We start from the raw sequence: 19,895 nt of genomic DNA on the forward strand, positions 1-19,895 counted from the left end.
GCCCTGTTTGGGCGAGGGCTGGGCTGGGCTGTTTGTTTTCCTGAGCAGAAGCCAGTGGTCAAAACAACTGCCTAGTCGCTACCTTTGAGGGGGCACCTGGCAGCAGTACGTAAGGACTTCTGGTCCCAGGCTGGCTCCCCAAAGTGAATCAAGGCCAACCACTCGGCGGGGCGTTCAGGGTCACTAGCTGAGACCTCCCATCCAGCTCCTCTCCCCTGCCCTCTGCCCCAGAGCGAGACACCGCAGCCAAGCCCCAGCCAAGCCCAGCTACTTGCAGCATCTGGAGAGACTTCCGGCTTTCCCTTTTCAGGGCTGGTGATGCCTTTCCTGTCCAGCGCCTGCCTGGCATGCTTTTGTCGTTGGAGGCCTCTGGGCAAGTTTTTTGAACTCTGTTGCCCAAAGCATCTTCCAGAGACCCCACCAACCACAGCCAACTTGTGTCCTCACTGGCCTGGTGGTTCCCAGGCTGGGCAGAGTGAGGCTCGGCTCTGGGTCTCCAGGGCACAGCCAGGGCCCGCACTGCGGGAGAAGTCCAGAAGTCTCTTGATGACTGAACGAACAGACTTTCAATTCTTGGGTTTCAGATGCTTACAGGTTTTCCCCAAACTTCCCCTGACATCAAAGATTCTTGTCTGGGCCTTTCCCCCACTCAGTGGGGCTGGAAGGGGTTTGAAAATATATGAATTTCTCAAATGGACCATAAATGTCAAAAGGAAAACACAAGGTCTGCCCCGCCATGACCTTATGGAGTTGGGAGCTACAGTTATCTACGTGAGATGATGCAGGGCAACAGAGCCTGTGATGATCACTTCCCAGCGTGTTCCATGAAACCATCATGCCACAGGCCTGGCATGATGTATGCCAACTGTCCCTCGGTAAGACAGAAAGAGAAAGCTCACACTCAATTTTCATGTAGTTTATAGGTTCACATGTATCTCACTAGATTGTAAGATTCTAAAAAATGGACGCTGTGTCTTTATATTTGTGTCACTAGCTCCGTCACATAGCTTATGGATATGAAATATAATCAATTTGCTTAATGTTTATTTTTAAGAGAGAGAGGGAGGGAGCACAAGTAGGGGAAGAATAGAGAAGGCGGGGGTGGGGGGGGGGGTGGCAGGGGACAGAGGATCTGAAGTGGGTTCTGTGCGGACAGCAGAGAGCCCGATGCAGGGCTGGAACTCACAAACCACGAGATCGTGACCTGAGCCGAAGTCAGACGCTTAACCAACTGAGCCTCTCAGGTGCACCATAAAATTAATTTTTTAAGGAAGTTGGGGGTGGCCTTTCTCCCCAGAAGCACGCCGCATGCCCAGTCTGCAGCCACAAAGCTTTCAGGCCTGGCCACATGGGGATCAGCTGGGATCCCAGACGAGGCCAGAGATGTATGGGAGTCAGTACCTAGAAGCTGCCTCGGCCCCAGGGGCCGTCCAGAACTGCAGCTTTTCTAGTTTTGTTTCTTTTCGGATGAGACATTCCTGGGTGTCTGGACTATTTAATGTGACTAAGTCACCCCTGAAAGCACTTCAATACGACCATTTAAAATTAGTAACACACATTCATAAGACCTATTTGCGTCAAGCTTTTCGATACACCAAACTACTTTCTCCTCGTCACCAGTTAGCCTGGTGGGCACATGGTCCCCCTTTTACAGGTGGGGCAACTGAAGCCCTGGCAGGTGGGACTGGCCAGAGGTCACACGGCCAGGAAGCTGCAGACCAGGGCCAAAAGGGTGGTTACGGGAGGAGTGCAGGCACTAGGTCTCAAGGTGCCGTGTGACCTTGGGCATGTCAGTGCACTTCTCTGAGCCTCAGAAGGCTCATCACAAGGACGGACAGACAGGAGGGTGGAGGCAGACGGCTGCAGGAGAAGTGGCCCGCTTCTCTCCTCCACCCAGAGACAAGACCTGGTTATGCACACGGACTGCATTCTGGAACCCCTGTTCCGCTTTGCAACCAAAGTGTTTTTTGTGATCTTCCTTCCGGCCTTGTTCCTCATTCTATCCCCACTGCCCAGCACTCTGCCTGGTATACAGCAGGTGTTCCACGAATGCTCACCATGTGAATGAACAGATGAATGCTAAGTAAGCGACTCTACTCATTCAGCTGTGAGATCCTCCCAGGACAGGAGAAGGTCTGGAGGGAATAGTCCAGAAGAGAGCAGCAGGGTCCCACTGGGCAGCACCCTGTGGAAGGAGGGCAGGGTGGGCAGCCCGGGCCTGGACTAGAAGCGCACCATTCCTGTCTCCTACTGTCTGTGTGGCTGCAGCAACATCCCCAGGCACCCCTCCGACCCCGGCTTTTCCACCCGTGAAACAGAGAACATCAGGACTTTGACACAGGACCATCTCATGGCTCAGATGAGGAAACGACTGTAAAGTTCTGGGGTGTCACTGGGGCCCAGTAAGCATCTCCACGTCAAAACCAGACCTCGTAAGTCCACCGGGCTGACCCTTCGGGTGCCTGGATGAGGACGCAGATGCCCAAGGCGGCAACGTCTCAGAGATTCACCGCCAAGAGGGCCAGGGCTGGGGCGAGAGCTGCTGCAACCAGCTCACGGGGACCGTCCGCAACTTCAAGCAGCGGTTCAACCCAGTTTGCCGGAACGGCCTGAATCAATGACGTTGCAGAGGTAAGACGGCCGGGTCGACAGAGACCGCAGAGAGGACATCCTTCGCTCAGAACATGACTCACCGTATATCTGAATTTCTACTTCAACTGGACGCCCAGTATTTTATCTAGCAACCTTATTCGGAGTATCTGGAGGGATCTCTGTTATCACCACCACCCTCCTCCCTGCCCCCAGAATCCAGCATAAAATGTGACACCCAGGAAATAAAAGGGATCAAATACTTGGGCCGTCTGGACTGAAAACTTCAACCTGAGTACAAATGAAATACCCTGGGACTGTAAGGGTCACATCCTCCCACAGGAATGTTCCTTTCTTTCTTCCCACTCAGAGGAAGCTTCTCACCTGGTACCTGCTCCTCTCACCTCTTCCCTGTTTCCATAGTTTTTCTAGGGCAGGTGTCTGATCCCAAAGATGTCCTATAGTCCTTACCTCACAGATGCCCTGAATACCACATCCACCTATTCTGATCTCCCGACAGACATTCCTAATCGATCATGGCATCCTTCCCACAGATCAGGAGCCAGCCTTACAGTCCTTATTAAAACATGGCCTTGGGCGGGGGGGGGGGGCTCTGTGGCTCAGTTGCTTGAGCATCCAACTTTGGGTCAGGTCATGATCTCATGGTTTGTGGGTTCGGGCCCCGCATCGGGCTCTGTGCTGACAGCTCAGAGCCTGGAGTCTGCTTCGGATTCTGTGTCCCCTCTCTCTGCACCCCCCCCCCCCCCGCCACCATGCTCGTGCTGTCTCTTTCTCTCTCAAAAATAAACATTAAAAAAAATTAAAAACAAACAAGCATGGTTTCTTTCTCGGCCTCAGCAACCTAACAGACAAGAGAAAGCTCTCATGGGGTGCCTGGATGGATCAGTCCATTGAGCATCTGACTTGATTTTAGCTCAGGTCATGATCTCGAGGTTGGTAGGTTTGAGCCCCATGTCAGGCTCTGCACTATTAGCATGGAGCCTGCTTGGGATTCTCTCTCTCCCCCTCCCCTACTCTCTCTCAAAATAAATAACTTAAAAAAAGGGGCACCTGGGTGGCTCAGTCGGTTGAGCAGCCGACTTTGGCTCAGGTCATGATCTCACAGTTCACAAGTTCGAGCCCCCCGTCGGGCTCTGTGCTGACAGCTCAGAGCCTGGAGCCTGCTTCGGGTTCTGTGTATCCCTCTCTCTAACCCTACCCCGTTCATGCTCTGTCCTCTCTCTGTCTCAAAAATAAATAAACGTTAAAAAAAAATTTAAAAAAAAAGATTCTCTCTCCCTCCCTCCCTCTACCCCTCCCCTCCAATTGCACGCCCTCTCTCTAAAATAAAAAAAAAAATAAAATTAAAATTAAAAAAACAAAAAAACAAGGAAAGCTCTCATGTTGGGGACACGGTCGGGACAGGCAGGAAACCAAGAAAAGACTAGGAAGGAATCAAACAGAAGGCCACAGCAGAACTCGAACTGAAAACATAAATCAGAACGATGACCCCCTCACTGTGGCAAGAGGTAGGGAGGGAGGCATGGCCTGGTCACAACACAGCAGAGCAGATGGGGCCCACAGAGCAAGAGCTCAGGGGTGATGAAAGGAATGTGGAGAAATCTGGGGGTCAGAGAACACATGTGCAACGTCATGTGGGAGCTAAGCTGGGCTGGGATGAGGAGCAGAGGAGCCATTCAAAACTGCCTCCGGCAGGGGGGCCCTGAGGGGGCTCGGTGGGTTAAGAGTCAGACTTCAGCTCAGGTCATGATCTCATGGTTCCTGAGTTGAGCATCGGGCTCTCTGCTGTCAGTGCAGAGCCTGCTTCAGATCCTCTGTGTCCCCCCTCTCCGCCCCTCCCCGACTCAAGCGTCTGCCCCACCTCTCAAAAAAATAAGTATTAAAAAAAAACCAACAAACTCTGCCTCTGGCTACTCCTAGGGATGCAGGCATAGGCATAGGCGTGAAAAACCTATTATGCAAAAAGCCACTACAGAAGGTGTGCCACCAAGCTGCCAGGCTGGGGGGAGGGGCCAGCCGTTAAGCACGCGGTAGACCCTACGGGGCATGCACACTGATGTCTGCTTTATAGAGAACACCCAGCCTAGGGAAGGAGACCACCACAGTAGGCACTGGCTCCTAAATGGCAGAGCTGAGATTCATGTCCAAAGCTGGGCACTGCTATCCCAGAAGCTCCCCGGGAAAATGATTCCGGACCCTTGTTCTACGCATGAGGAAAAAGAGGGCCCAGAGAAGGCAAGTGACTCGTCCAAGGTCCCCCAGCAAGTTGGCGGGGACATGGGTAGATAAAGGTGGTGCCACGGGGAACCCTTTGGGAGGCTGGGTCTGAATACTGACTCAGGGCACCCTCCTTCGGGGGTGCCTCAGGGAGCCAGCCCCTCCCAACCCGGAGCTGTCTGCAGCCTTAGGAATCCAGGAGGCTCCTGCTTTTGGGAGCCTGGGCTTCTGGACTTCTTATCTGCAGGCTGAGAACAGACTAACAAATGGGAATACCTCCCAGAAACCCCACTCAGGTTTCACGTCGGCGGGCAGCTCTGCTCTCTGAAATGCCCTGCCAGTTTCTGGAAAAAACAAACAAAAAACTGTGATACTGAGATTTTTAATAAATATATATATTTGGTCTTGCCCCCCGAAAGCTGGCAGAGCTCCTAAAATCCTTGTAATTTCCCAAGTGAGGAAAGTGATAAAGGTGTCTTTTTGTTATGTTAACGAGTGATTCTAGAAAGTACCTAAGGATGGGGGCTGGTTGCTAGGAGAACCCAAGGAGGGATGTGGGGGTTGGAAGTTTCAGTCCCCACCCCCTGACCTCCATGGAAAGGACAGGGGCTGGAGATAGAGTTCAGTCACCAAACGGCCAATGATTTAATCCATCGCGCTTAAGTAATGAAGCCTCCATAAAAATTTAAAAGGACGGGGTTCGGAGAGCTTCCAGACTGGTGAACACATGGAGAGTTGGGGAGAGAGGCACTGGAGAGAGCATGGAAACTCGGAGCCTCTTCCCCAGACACTGCCCCACGCGTCTCTTCCATGTGCCCGATTGGCTGTTGCTGAGTTATGTCCTTTAATAAACAGACCGCTAATCTGGTCGATAAAATGTTTCTCTGGGTTCTGCGAGCAAATTAATCAAACCCAAGGAGGAGGTTGTAGGAACCTCCGATTTACAGCCAGTTGGTCGAAAGCACAGGTATAGGTGGGAGTGGGGGCGGGGGGCGGCCTGGGAGGACTGAATCATTAACCTGCAGAATCTGACGCTGTCTCCAGGGAGATAGTGTCAGAAGCCAGTTTAAAGGCAGGACCTCCAGCAAGTGCTGGAGAATCGCTCGGTGGTGTGGGGGGAAAAATCCCCACAGGTTAGAATCATAACATCTCTCCTTGAAAAAACCCTCATCTGACCCCAGTTGGTGCTAAAAGCCAAGACAGGGACATAAACCAAGGAATCCTCTCTCCCTCCACCTGAGGCCCAAGCTTTCCCAGCATAGGTGAGGCCCAAAGAGGAGGCTCCTGCTCACCCTGGTCGTCCAGAGGCCCCAGCTCCCAGCAGCTGCTGTGTGGGACCGACTACAAGCCAAAGACGTGGCTCCCTGTCCTGACACATGGCTGACCTCGAGGTGGCCGTTGCCTTCTTGAGCCTCAAATTTCTCACCTGTTACACGGGGACAGTAATAACTACGCTATAAAATAATGCAAGTATTACAGATGGAAAACCTTTCTGAGAACAGCAAAGGGCTGCACATACTATTATTGCCTGTATATGCCTACGTGCAGTCACTGTGCTAAGAACTTTCATAGTATCTCTTCCGTGATCTTCCAACCAGAAAGGAGAGCCTCTACATCATTCTACATCAGGTCTATTTTGAGAGAACTCTAGGCCCCAGAGAGGTTAAGTGACATGCCCTGGGTCACACAGCAAGGTCGAGGCCAAATTGCATTTACACCCAGAGTCACTGGACACCTGAACTGAGGTCTTAACCACACCTCCCCTCTCTTTTTAAAAAAAAAAAAAAATTTTTTTTTAACGTTTATTTATTTTTGAGACACAGAGAGCTAGAGCATGAACGGGGTGCGTCAGAGAGAGAGGGAGACACAGAATCTGAAACAGGCTCCAGGCTCTGAGCTGTCAGTACAGAGCCCGACGCGGGGCTCGAACCTGCGAACTGCGAGATCGTGACCTGAGCTGAAGTCGGACACTTAGCCGACTGAGCCACCCAGGAGCCCCATACCTCCCCTCTCTCTAAAGGGTATATTTATCAACCTCTGAGTCTGGTCCAGTATTCATAGCATACCTTGTTTATTGAATTTTTCTTTTCTTCCCCAACAGAGGAAGGCTCACAGGCTGAAGCTGTTTCTCTGGGATGAGTTGTTTTAAATCCACTGCTCCCTAAAGGCCTGAAGGCAGCAGCTCCCCAGGGAGGGGGAACCGCTCCCTCCTGATGCCTCTATGCTGTCACCGCTGATAGGCAAAGGCTTAAATTGGGGCAATCTCTCAGCATCAATGATGCGGCAACACGTGCCCAGCACTGCAAAAACGCACCCCCAGCTTAGGATAGCAATTCCAATTTTCTGAAACAGACCAATGTGTAAAGATGCCCACTCAGAGATGTTCACTGCCTTCGGTTTGGCAAGATGAAAACAGTTCTAGAGATTGGTTGCCCAACAATGTGAATATACCGAACACTACTATACTGTAGACGTAAAAATGGTTAAGATGGTTAATTTTATGTTATGTATATTTTACCACAATTAAAAATAGAAAGAAAAAAAAAAGATGTTCACAGCAGAGTGGTTTACATGAAAGAGAAACTACAAACGACCAATCTCTCATCACTAGGGGATTAATTAAATAAATGATGGTTTCCTCAAACAAATCAGAACAAATTAAGAAAGGGGGGGGGGGTCAGCAAACCTCAGCTCCTGGGCCAAATCTAGCAGGTTATTTTTTGTAAATAAAGTTTTATTAGCATAGAACTACACCTGCTCATTTGCATATCGTCTAAGACTGCATTCTGGCTACAACCGCAGAGGCGGGACAAACTCCACTGAGATCAGTGGAGGCAAAACCACATGGCCCCGAAGCCCAAAATACATCCGATCTAACCCTTTGAAAAAAAACCCTGCTGACCCTGACTTAGAAGACCAAAGAACCAGAAAAACGCTTAGAAATATGTTAAGGGGCGGGGGCGGGAAGTTGGCTCCCAAACATTGCTACACTGTGAATTCAACTTGAAAAGGAAACATTTAAATAATGTATATTTACCCACACGTTTATAAATGCACTGTTAGATGGTTATGTTTGGACGGCGAGAACAGAGATAAATTACATTTTCTTCTTTTGACTCCTCTGTGCTCTCCGAATTTTCTGTATTAAAAATACGTTACTGAGGCACCTGGGTGGCTCAGTGGGCTCAGTGGGTCTGACTCCTGATTTCAGCTCAAGGACTTGAGATTGAGCCCCAGAGTCACGCTCCCTGCTGGGTGTGAAGCTTGCGTAAGGTTGTCTCTCTCCCCTTCTGCCCCTCACCCCTGCTCACAAGCTCGAGCATGCGCGCGTGTGTGCTCTCTCTCTAAAATAGAAAAAAAAGGGGGGTGGGGCAGGTGGGTGGCTCAGAGTGTTGAGCGTCCTGCTTCGGCTCAGGTCATGATCTCATGGTTCAAGGGTTCAAGCCCCGCGTCGGGCTCTGTGCTGACAGCTCGGAGCCTGGAGCCTGCTTCAGATTCTGTGTCTCCCTCTCTCTCTGCCCCTCCCCTGCTCACAGTCTGTCTTTCTCTGTCTCTCAAAAAAATTTAAAAAATTAAAATAAAAACAAAAACTTGGGTCACCAGGGTGGCTCAGTCGGTTAAACATCCAACTCCCGCTAAAGTCATGAACTCATGGTTTCTGAATTCAAGCCCCACATCGGGCTCACCACTGTCAGTGCAGAGGCTGCTTCAGATCCTCTGTCCCCCTCTCTCTGCCCTTCCCCCACTCATGCTTGCTCTCTCAAAAAAAAAAAAAAAAAGATTCTCTCTCTGCTCCTCTCCCCCACTCCTGTATGTGCTCTCTCTTAAAGTAAAAGATAAAATTAAATTAAATTAAATTAAATTAAATTAAATTAAAAAATAAAATAAACAAGATTCTCTCTCTCCCTCTGCCCCTCAGCCCTGCTCATGTGCCTTCTCTCTCTCTCCTAGAAGAAATGATAATGATGTGGCCCAATAGAATGGCTAATGTAAAGTGACAAACATGTTGCACTATAAATGTATCAAATCAAAATGTTTTAACACCTTAAAACTTATAGAATGTTGTGGGGCACCTGGGTGGCTCAGTTGGTTAAGTCCGATTTTGGCTCAGGTCATGATCTCATGGTTTTTGCATTCAAGCCCCATGTCTGGCTCTGTGCTGACAGCTCAGAGCCTGGAGCCTGTTTAGGATTCTGTGTCTCCCTCCCTTCCTCTGCCCCTCCCTAGCTCATGCTCTGTGTCTCTCTCTCTCTAAAAACAAATAAACATTCCAAAAAAACCTTACAGAATGTTTTATGTCACATATATCTCAACTTTTTAAAAATGTGTCACTTTTATAATCAGGACAAACAGTGAATACCATTTTCTCACTGCCTGGGCCCCTCCAGGGAGGGGGTGATGAGGGGTCACAGGTCTGCCGGAGTTTACAACCTGGAGGGGTGGGGGGGGAGGGGACGGGGTGAGGGAGAAAGCCCTCTGGGAATTCTTATGGCAAGCCCAGAGAGGCTTTCCCCTCCGGCTAAGATTACCACAGACACCCCCAAGGGTGGATCGGATTTTCAGCTGAGGCAGGTTAAGGGCGGGTGGCTCCTGGGGATCTGTCCAGGGAGCTGAAATTAGAAAATGTACCAGGGTGCTTGGGACTGACTGTTAGGCCTGTTGACTTCAAACCTCCACTGTGACGACAAAGGGGTCATCACAGGAAAGGCTGCCTGTCTTTCCAATCCTCTTGGGGCATTTATTGCTCCATTTTACAGGTGGGGAAGCTGAGGCTCTGAGGAGTTCAGGGACTCCCCTCCCGAGGTCACACAGCTGGCAAAGGACCGAGACAGGATTTGGATCCAGGACTATCTGACTCTCCAGCTCCACGGACTTTCCACCAGATGGGTGGTGCCTGTCAGGAATGATTTTTTTTGGCCGGCTCTTTAATAACTCAGAGTCTGCTGAACAACTGAAAACCCTCCATACCTCAATCATCTCCCAGCCGTGCACACCCTGTGAGGGGCTAGTGGGTAGTGATTATCACCCGTCCTCAGATGGGAACCTGGAGGCCTCAGGGAGGAGAGCCACACACCTTTGTGCCCGGTGGGGCTCCAGCTTCAGAGATGACAGTTTCTGTTCCCTGACAACACCCTCCCTCCAGATCCTGCTGCCTGCCATGTCAGATGGCCAACGAGCCCTTCCATAAAGAGAAAACTTGGCAGCGTGGAGGAGGCGTCACACAGACCTGAGAGCAAACCCGCTTCTCAGCCTCCACTGGCTCTCCTGTGAAATGGGTTCCCACCAAGTGTGGACGGATCAGCAAACCTTGGAGGAGAGGAACAGTGACCCTTTGTTGCCTATAAAGCCACCAGACCAGATGGGGGCTGGGCCCCTTGCACAAGACTCTTTATCTGGAAGCAGAACTCAAACTCCAGCTTTGTAGCCACAGGCATCTGGCTTCCAAGCTGCCCCGGGGCTACTCATTAACTAGTGCAAGGCCTTGGGAAGGGACCAGACTGGGAGTCGCTTCAAGCCCGGTGGGGAGGGGAGACCAGCGCTGGATGGTGTGGATACCAGGGTCAAAAACCTGGGGTTCAAATCCTTCCTAGCTGTGTGACCTTGGTGGGGGGGAGTCAATTCACCTCTCTGCACCTCAGTTTCTGCATCTGTACAATGGAGCTAATTATCTAACTCATGAGGGTTACTTTGAAGACTGCAGGAGTCTATAAAGTGCCTAGCAGTACCTGATACACAGTAAATGTTCAGTAAATGTATGTCATTTTTACAAAAAGAACAACAACATCCACATCCTAAGACTATTGTAGGATAAAATGAGCTCCTATGCATTAAACCTCTCGATGCCATATCGAGCATGCTGTTAAAGAGTTCAATAAATGTTCACGATAATTCTTATTGACGTTTGTGACAAATATGGCAATGACTCTGGAGGCTGACATGGATGGGAACGTTTCCATTCCCACTCAGCAGCTGGCCAGGGAGCTGTCCTGAGCCCCCAGAGATACACCTGCCTGATTTTCCATGTCTGATGTCACAGCATAAAGAACAAGTCTCCAGAAGGTGAGGTAGCCTAGAGGGGGGTGGGGAGTGGATTACAGGGATGGAATAAGGTCTACCATGGGCAGCGGTGGGCCAGGGTCCCCAGGATCTTTCTCCTAGTCCTGGCTTCCTAGGGGACCCCAAATCTGCCAAACTCCAACTCGGGACCAGTGGGAGCTTGGCCAGGGCACTACCTTCCTCCCCTCCCCCCCTTCCACCCCCAAGAGAAATTTCTGCCCAAGAAGCCAGGGTGTTCAAATTCCAGAGCAGAGTCTACCAATGGGCCATGAAATCAACTTAAAGGGTCAGGACTATCATTTTTATAAAAGAGAACGGAATACAACAGAGCCCTAAAGAGGGTGAGGATGTGACTTATCCATGAGGCTGGTTTCACTTTCATCTGTGTGTATACATGGGAGCTCAGTGGCATCCTGCTATAAATCTATTCCTTACTGAATGTCATAATGAAAAAGCTTTGAAAGCCCCAATAGTAAGGATGTTTTAAACCAAGGTAAAGAAGTCATCTGCAGGAAAGTCAGGTTCCTGCCCCATTAAACCCCTTTTAAAAACACTGTGATCCTGAACTGGGGGGGGCGGGGGGGGCAGCTTCTGTAAATATGAGACAGTCAGCAAAATGTCATTAAGGTCTGTAGATTAGATAACAGAATTGTGTCAATGTTAAATGTCCTGGGGTTGATAATTGCATGTGCTTATATAAGAGAATGAGTGGCCTTGCTCTTACGAAATACATATGAAGTATTAGGGGTAAAGGGGCATCATGCCTGCAATTTATTTCCTAATGAGTCAGCAAAAAAAAAAAAAAAAAAAAAGAATATTAACGTGACTATTTTTATAGCATATATATAGAGATGAAGCAAACATAGCAAATGTTAACAATGGGAAAATCTAAGTGAAAGGTATACAGGAGGTCACCGTATTATCCTTGCAACTTTTCTGAGGGTTTCCAATTTTATAAAAATAAAAAGTTTAATGAAGAGACAGTCAGGACACCAGCCCCAAGTCCTGGAGCATCCTAGCTGTGCTGGGAGCCAAGCATCTCACCCTTTTACATGTGCGCAACCCCAATCCTCACAATTCCCCATTACCACTCGCTGGCAGAGCCAGGAATGGGGTCCAGGCCAGACTCCAAAATCAGTGCTCAGCATTTGTAGGGCTACCTCCCTGGCACAGTAGGCATACAGGCGGCCAACCTGGGCCATAAACCCACAGCCCGGAGGTGACGCGTGGACGAGGTCCTGGAGCCCTAGGGGTTCTGTTTCCTTCTCCTGGAGCCCGGAGAACACACTGAGATCCTGAGTGCCCCATGTCGGTGAGACACCAATGCCATGAGAAGGTCAAAGGCCACTTACGTTTTGGAGGCTCCTCGGAAAGGGCTGTTGTTCTGGACCTATTACGAGAGGAAGCAAAGAAGGAAAGAAGAGAAGATCTGGTCAGGTTGTGGCTTACACGAGACCCAGAGCCTTCTTCCATGTGTGACCAACTCATACATGCTGGGAGGGGCCAGATCAACACCCAGTGGGGCCAGGGCTGGGAAAATCAGGGGCTCAGACACTCATGCATACACGCACATGCGCTCTCTCTCTCTCTCTCTCTCTCTCTCTCTCTCTCTCTCTCACACACACACACACACACACACACACACACACACACACGTCTCCTGGATGCAGGGCCCTTCAAACTGTCAGCAGCAAGAGCCACCGGGGCCCTGTCCCTACCCAGCAGCCTACATCCCTGGGAGCCCCGTGCCTAGCCATGGGCCCAGCTCTGTGAATGGCTGTTCCCTGTGAGCACAGAGACATGATAAGGCAAGACAGAGGGGCTGAGGAGGCCCTGGGGGCCCCAGATTCTTGGGAGAATACGGTAACTCATCGACTGGCTAGAGCCTCCGAGAATCATGGTGCCAAGGAAATCTGAACTTTGCTGAGCCAAACAGTCCCCAAATGTGATTGACCCCAGAAGGCTTTTTTTTTTTTTTTTTTTTTTTTTAATAGAACACCTCCTGTTCTTTGGAACTCAGCTTAGGGAAAAATGCAAATGGGGGAGGATCACCTCTCCCTCTCACTCTACCAGCAGAGCAGTGCTGGAAAGCTCCCTGGTTTCCTAGAATATAAAAATGCAGAAAACCAGGAAATGGCTCCTTATCAACTAAGATCTCACATTTCAGTGAACATGTAAATGAAGGGTAAAGAAGGAAAGGAGAGATGGTGGGAGGGCAGAAGAGGCCGCAGGGTGGGCAAGTCTTTCCTCACCATGCCTCAGGCCCTGCCCTTGGAGCCCCTTCCTGACAGAAACATGGCCCCAGCAGTCTATGGAGTTCCCGGTCCCCCAAATTACACAACTTCATTACTACGTCAGGGCCCCCATGGGCTCACGTGGGTGCCCACTGTGTTCAAGGCCCTGTGGGGTAAGAATATTCAGTCAATAATTTATTAAGGGGTCCCTGGCTGCCTCAGTTGGTAGAGCATGCAACTCTTGATCTCTGGGTTGTAAGTTCGAGCCCCATGTCGTGTATAGAGATTACTTAAAAATAAAATACATTTTTAAAGATCATGGAGCACCTACTATGGGCCAGGCACTGCTTTAGGCACTGGGAACACAGCAATGAGCAAGACAGCTGAGGTCCCCGCTGTCATGGAGCCCAGAACCCCATGGAAAGGGCCAACATGTGACACAATGCCTCGGAGGCTTCCCATGGCATCGCGAAGGCTGGGGTAGGTTAGTGATGCCTACCACAGGTGTAGGTGCTGTGGCGCGAGTAACCTGCCATCCTGACAGCAAGGGAAGAGGGAAAGGGGGAAAGATGAAGCAGCATGTTTAACGCACAGTTATAAGCATAATGTTAAGGGAACCAGAAGAAGGAGTATAATTCTATCTGGTGTGAGAACATTGCAGTTGCGTGAGGGCAGCCCAGCTCAGGAGGAGGAGGAAAAGAGTGGCACTAAGTTCCTGTGGGGACAGCCTCCTGGCACCCATGACCCTTCTTCTGGGGACAGCCTCACATCTCTTCCACCTGGAGACCCATGCACACCCACTTTCAGCCCATAGGGCTCTGGGTGGGCATGTGAGCCAGGCCTAGCCAACCAGAGAGGCCGTGACAACTGGCTCAAGGATAAGGGCTTGACCAAGCGTGGACAATGAGAGTGATGACAGGGGCTTGTGCTAAAAATATCGTGAAAAAAGAAGGCTCTTTCGGGGCCCCTGGGTGGCTCATTCAGTTGAGTGTCTGACTCTTGATTTCAGCTCAGGTCATGATCCCAGGGTTGAGGGATCAAGCCCGGCATCAGACTCCATGCTGAGTATGGAGCCTGCTTAAGATTCTCTCTCTTCCTCTGCCCCTTTTCCCTCCTCCCACACTCTCTTAAAAAAAGAGGGGGTGGAAAAAGGCTCTTTCTAGGCTGAGATGGCTATGCTGGGACAGGAGGTATCCTATGCAGTTGAGGGTAGCCCAAGGAGAATGAAGCCAACACAGAAGCCTAGGAATGGAGAGAGAAACGGAGGTCCAAAGACCTGGATCCCGCCATGCCTGAAGTATGACCCGGGGGCTTTTCAATTAAGAGTCAGTAAATGTTCTTTCTCTTTTATATTCTTTCTTCTTCTTCTTCTTCTTCTTCTTCTTCTTCTTCTTCTTCTTTTCTCTTCTTTACATTCTTTCTTCTTTTCTTCTTCTTCTTCTTCTTCTTCTTCTTCTTCTTCTTCTTCTCCTTCTCCTCCTCCTCTACAGTCTTTCTTCTTTACATTCTTCTTCCTCTTCTTTTCTTCTTCTTCTTCTTCTTTACATTCTTTCTTCTTCTTCTTTACATTCTTTCTTTCTTCTTCCTCTTCTTTTCTTCTTCTTCTTCTTCTTCTCCTCCTCCTCCTCCTCCTCCTCCTCCTCCTCCTCCTCCTCCTCTTCCTTCTTCTTCAAGTTAGTTTCAAGTGATTTCTGCAACTTGTAACTCTAAGAATCCCGGCGTACGCCCTGTCTCAGATGTGCTGTATAACTTTGTGCATGCCCCTTTATCTGACATTCAGGTCATCAGAAAAGTGGGGCACAGATGAAATGAATCTGAAGTCCCCCTGCAACCCTGGTACTCTGGCTTCCAAGAATGTGCAGCAAAGGGTAGGACTGACCCTCCCTGACTCCTGGGCATTTGGCCTGAGATGGAGAAATCAGCCGTTCTCAGAGTTAAGCCTTGAGGGCTTTGTTAAACCAGAGTGCTGGGCCCCACCCCCAGGGTCTGAGTCAGCAGGTCTGGGGTGAGGCTCAAGATTCTACCTTCTAACAAATTCCCAGGTGATGACGTGACTGTGCATCCTGTGACCACATTGTGAGGACCCAAACTCCAAATCTGTTCTCTTCCCAATCGCCTGGGGCAGGTGCCGGGTGCAAAAATAAAGCCCCAGCCACGAAGAAGATCTCAGCAACCTCAGCCCTCCATCAGATCCCCAGTTGCAAGGATGAACCAGTATTTAAACAATGACGCACCAGGTCCCAGCTAACAGCCCTTCCAGTGCCTACGCTTCCGCCCAGCCCTCCACCCTGGGATGCATCTAAATAACGAGGCTGTAAGACTGACAAGGAGCCTTCTTGGGTTCCGGCAGGCCCCACACTGGTCTTCCAGGAGCTGGGAGCATCCCCGGGCAGCTCGTCACGCCAGGCAGCAAGACCCACTTCAGACCTGATCCTGACACACTGCCTCAGGCCGCCCTGCTGTCAGCGCTGCTTGGCTGGCCCTGGGCTCTCCCTGATTTACATCCGACTTGGCTGCCTTGAAAAGCCTCCTGTGGCTTTTGGACCGTGGACACCATTCAGTAGAAAACGGCTTCCCCACCAGCATCCTTTCCAAGGTGGCTCTGGCCCAGAGGGCCTGGCCTGGCTCAGCGGCCTCCCAGCTGTGTGACCTTGGGGGCAAGTTACCTGCGGTTTCTGGGGCTTTGACTTTTCACAAGCAAAATGGAAATCATCGTATCTCTTGTGATGGTTAGGGAGATGATGCTCACAAGGCACAGGGGCTGGTTGAGGAAGTAGGGCGGGCACCCAAGAGCTATGATTTACCTCCTTTATTCAAAGCGTGGTCTGCAGACCAGCAGCAAGATCACCGCCGGAAGTTGGTTAGAAATGCACAACTCAGGCCCTCAACTTAGTCCTCCTGCATGGGAAGGGGCATCTTAAGCTCTCAGGTGACCTCTACAGCTTTCAAGTCTGAGAAGCACTGCTGTGCGTTTACCATTATTATGGCTGTTGCCATATCCCAGGACAGGGCCAAGATGTAGCAACAACCCGCAGGCCTGGGGGAACCACAGGCACGGGTCAGAGGGAAGGAAGAGATGGAGGGGGAAGAAAACTTCTCCCGCGCCTCTCGGCCTCCCCACTAACGACAAGCCCCTCCACGGCTCGGGTGGGTGGGGGACCGCTGCATCCTGCGATGGGGCCTTAAAGAATAGGTACCGATCACCCACTAACTTCACTCACAGGCTCGGCCAAGCTAACGTGATCCACTGAAAACATTCCAGGTCTCAGACCGAGGGCTTCCGGTGGCCGATTAGGGCTGCCCTCGGATCCTCTCTGCAGAAGGCTGACTCTTTTGCATTCAAGGAGGCAAATGGCCGTCTGCCTGGAGCCCGCAGCCCGGAACTCCCGGCAGAGGCTGACAACAGCGGGCTGCCTGGGAAGGTGCGTGACTCCGCCCGACGTAGGGGTGTGCCGCGGGCCCTTCGCGGAGCAGCGTGGGGGCTGCCTGGATCTCCCCAGCTCCGGCCTCAAGCTGCCCCCGTGGAAACACGAAGGTCTGCGCTGGAGGGCCGTAAACACGAAGCCGGCCTTCGTGGATCTCTCGCGCGTGCGCACTGCGCTGCCAGCCCCGTTGGATGAACAGAGCGGAATGCTTCCACCTGCCCGGGGTCCCCTGGCAGCGCATTTCCATGCCTCCAGGGCCAGGCCAGACCCAAGGAAGCAGCTAGGGGGTCAGGGGCGTGTTGAGGGGGTGGCCAGGTGGGACGGCAGTGTGTTCAGAGACACTAGACAACGGCCAGATGCAGCCGCAAAATAAATAAACCCTATGCTGAAAACTACTGGCTCGATTATACAACTCCGTGTGGACAACACAAAACGTGCCTGTGGTCCAGAGCTGGCCCCGGGAGACCATTTTGCAGCCACTGGTACTGTTTTTTCAGGCCTGGGGCTTGATCTGGCAACCAAAGTCTGGTGCCCCACGCCGCTGCGATCATTCATTAAACCATTTTATAGTCAGCTCCATGAGGGAGGGTATGGCCATGCTTTGGTCTGAATGGCTCACCTGCCACATCCCCAGGGCCCAGAACCAATAAATATGGATGGTAATGGGTGAATATAATTTTCAAGCCCGGACCCACTCAGTTGTTTAAACTATAGGCTCTCATCTCAGAATAGATGAAATCAGCCTTCAGTTGTGTGCTGAGCACCTACTGTGTGCCAGGCCCTCTGCTGGATGCGGGTGCATCTATCCCTCCCTCCCCGGCTGTGCTGTCAGTCAGATGAATGGATAAAAGGCAACACTGCAAAGATCTGAGCTCTGTCCTACAGAGGCTCCGAGAGCAAGGTTAGATTATGTACACTTTGTCTCATCTGATCCTTTTTGAGTACTTACTATGTGTCAGGCACAGTTAAGGGGCTGAAGGAAAGCTTCATGAAGCAGGCAGCTTCAGGCTGGCCCTTGAAGAGGGGGAATAAAAAGAGAAGGGAGAGGGGCACCTGGCTGGCTCTCAGTCTGTAGAGCATGTGACTCTTGAACTCAGGGTCTTGAGTTCAAGCCCTATGTTGGGCATGGAGCCTACTTTGAAAAAAAAAGAAGGGAGGAAGAGCCTTGTGGGCTGAGGCATGGCAGAGCCAAGAGAGCCCCAGGCTCATTTTAGGAGCAGAAAACAGCCAAATCACGAGGAGAGGGGAAAAGTGGTAGCCGCTGAGGGTAAACACTGGCCAGGAGCCAGATTCTGCAGGGCCTCGAATGCCAGGCTAAGGCGTGTGGACCTGATTTCATACAGCACTAGGGAGCCACTGAAGGCTTCTGACAAGGAGAGTGGCATGCCCCCACAGAGCGGTGCCTAGGAGGAATAGAGCCTGGCAAGAAGCCTGTTGTCTCAAGCCATAGGGATATCCACCCAGAGAAGAGATACCAAGTGCCATCTGGTGAGAGCATGAATGTCCTTGAAATCATGGCCTGAGTCTTCCCTGAGGCCTAACTCAGCAGCCATCATCTCCAGGTGCCAACTGGCTATGGGGCAAGAGGGCAGAGCCCTCATGACCACCACCTTCCGGTGCCCTTCACCCACTAAGCATGACTCTGCTGAAATACACTTCACCCCTCCACCCCCCCCCCCCCCACCAGGCAACAGGCAACCTGGCCTGGGTTAGAGACTTTCTGCCGGAAAGGGGATGGTGGAACATGGCAGTGATTGGCTTAGCACTTTTATTGTGTGCAAAGAGCCGAAAAGCCGTGGGAGGGCCAGGACTCTCAGAAGTGCCCCCAGCCTCCCAGCCTCCATTTAATGGGGAGGCTAAAGCTCCAAGGGACTAGGGAGGACCCAAGTGAGCAAATCTAGAGCTCAGCCCCGGCCCTCTAGCCCTCTTGCAATTGCCTTGATTCTATTCCACAGAGCTGCCCACGGGAGCCAGGAGGTCCTGCTTTCCAGGAACCCCCATTCCGGATTCTGCAGATGTCTCTTGAGCAACCAAGTGCTAAGGAATCTTTTGGATCAGTATGGCTTCGTCCTCTCACTCCCTTTCCTATTAGCTGTGATAAAATCAGAATCTGAATTATGAATGTGGCCATCAAGAGTCTGAAACAAAGGTAAAAACCCTGCCCTTAAATTTACCTGTTTAACGTAATCACTGAATGGAGCCTGAGTCTGGGGGAAGAACTCGTTTGGGAACAATGGCCCTTTTGATAGCTGATCAGCCTCATTCAGACCTCACTCTCCAGATCCAGAAAGTGGATGGGCGGGGAGGCTTAACTCAAAGATCTCAAAGTCCCCACACTTTTCCCCCTGCCAATGGACCACTCCCCCTCAGACCTTCCATGCTTTTCCCTGCCTGGACCTGGACTTTTGCCTGCCCTTGGCATGAGCCTCTGGAACTGTTCATTAACCTCTTCCTGATACAGATCTTCTCCCCTCCTGTGAGACTGAGCCACTTGAGCACAGGGGCTGTTTTATTTACTTATCCTTGCCCTCCTGGCCTTGGCACTCAGCCTGATACGCAGTAGGTGCTCAGTAAAGCTCTGCAGTGCCGCCAGTGGAGTAAGGGGGGGCTCTGTCTCATTCTAATTCCCTTTCCTATATCCCAGCTGTGTGAGCTGCAGCACAAGTTACTGTCCTGAGACCGGGTGAACTCATCCAGAAGATGGAGGGAAGAACCCCCAAGTCAGGCACAGGGCTTAAATGCAGGAAGGGAGACAAGGCATCTTGGGTGCTCAGTAAGTATCAATCCTTCCCACCTCAGCCTGCTGAATGGCCTCGGCCTGCTTCTTTAAGTTCAAAGTCACCGGATGGGAGCTTTTCATTCACTGAGCTGGCAGCGCTTGCGGTGACTAAGACAGGCCAGACTAGGTCAGTGATTCCCAAATGCAGACTAGCTATTCAGGGTGGCCTGGCAGGTCTGTACGTTCTGACAAATGGCGGTCCCACAATGGTCCGTTGTTTGAAGAGTGAGTGGCAGAACCAAGAACAGTACGATGCCATTTTCGATAACAACACCACAGAATGAGAGCCAGCTTGCTGGACACGTCCTAAATAGCCCCAGATCAAAGAGGACCTCAAAACTGAAGAGAAAACTGACCTAGAAAGTAATAAAAAGGAATATATATGTCCACGTAAATATCCAAGGGATTCAGTTAAAGCTGTATGCAGAGGAAAATGTGTAATCTTACCATTATCAGAGAAAGAAACAAATAAACTGAGTGAAGACTACAGTGCACTTTTTTTTTTTTAAATTATCTTTAAGAATCACTTTTAGTAGGTGCGCCTGGGTGGCTCAGTCGGTTAGGCGTCCGACT

At 50.9% G+C, this 19,895-nt stretch overlaps 1 protein-coding gene across 2 annotated transcripts in view; it reads right to left on the reverse strand.

Moving 5' to 3' along the window:
- The window catches only part of SLC6A6 (solute carrier family 6 member 6), an 88,453-nt gene that overhangs the window by 62,521 nt on the left and 6,037 nt on the right, over window positions 1–19,895 (reverse strand). The window contains exon 2 of one of the 2 annotated variants that reach the window (XM_060631863.3): window positions 12,237–12,274. The exons of the other annotated variant lie outside the window; for it this stretch is intronic. The gene's annotated coding sequence lies outside the window, so the exon portion shown is untranslated. The remainder of the gene's footprint in view (window positions 1–12,236; window positions 12,275–19,895) is intronic. 2 annotated transcript variants of the gene reach the window in all.

This window comes from Panthera onca, chromosome A2, assembly GCF_046562875.1.
Source record: "Panthera onca isolate mPanOnc1 chromosome A2, mPanOnc1 haplotype 2, whole genome shotgun sequence".
In the NCBI taxonomy this organism is placed as follows: domain Eukaryota; kingdom Metazoa; phylum Chordata; class Mammalia; order Carnivora; family Felidae; genus Panthera; species Panthera onca.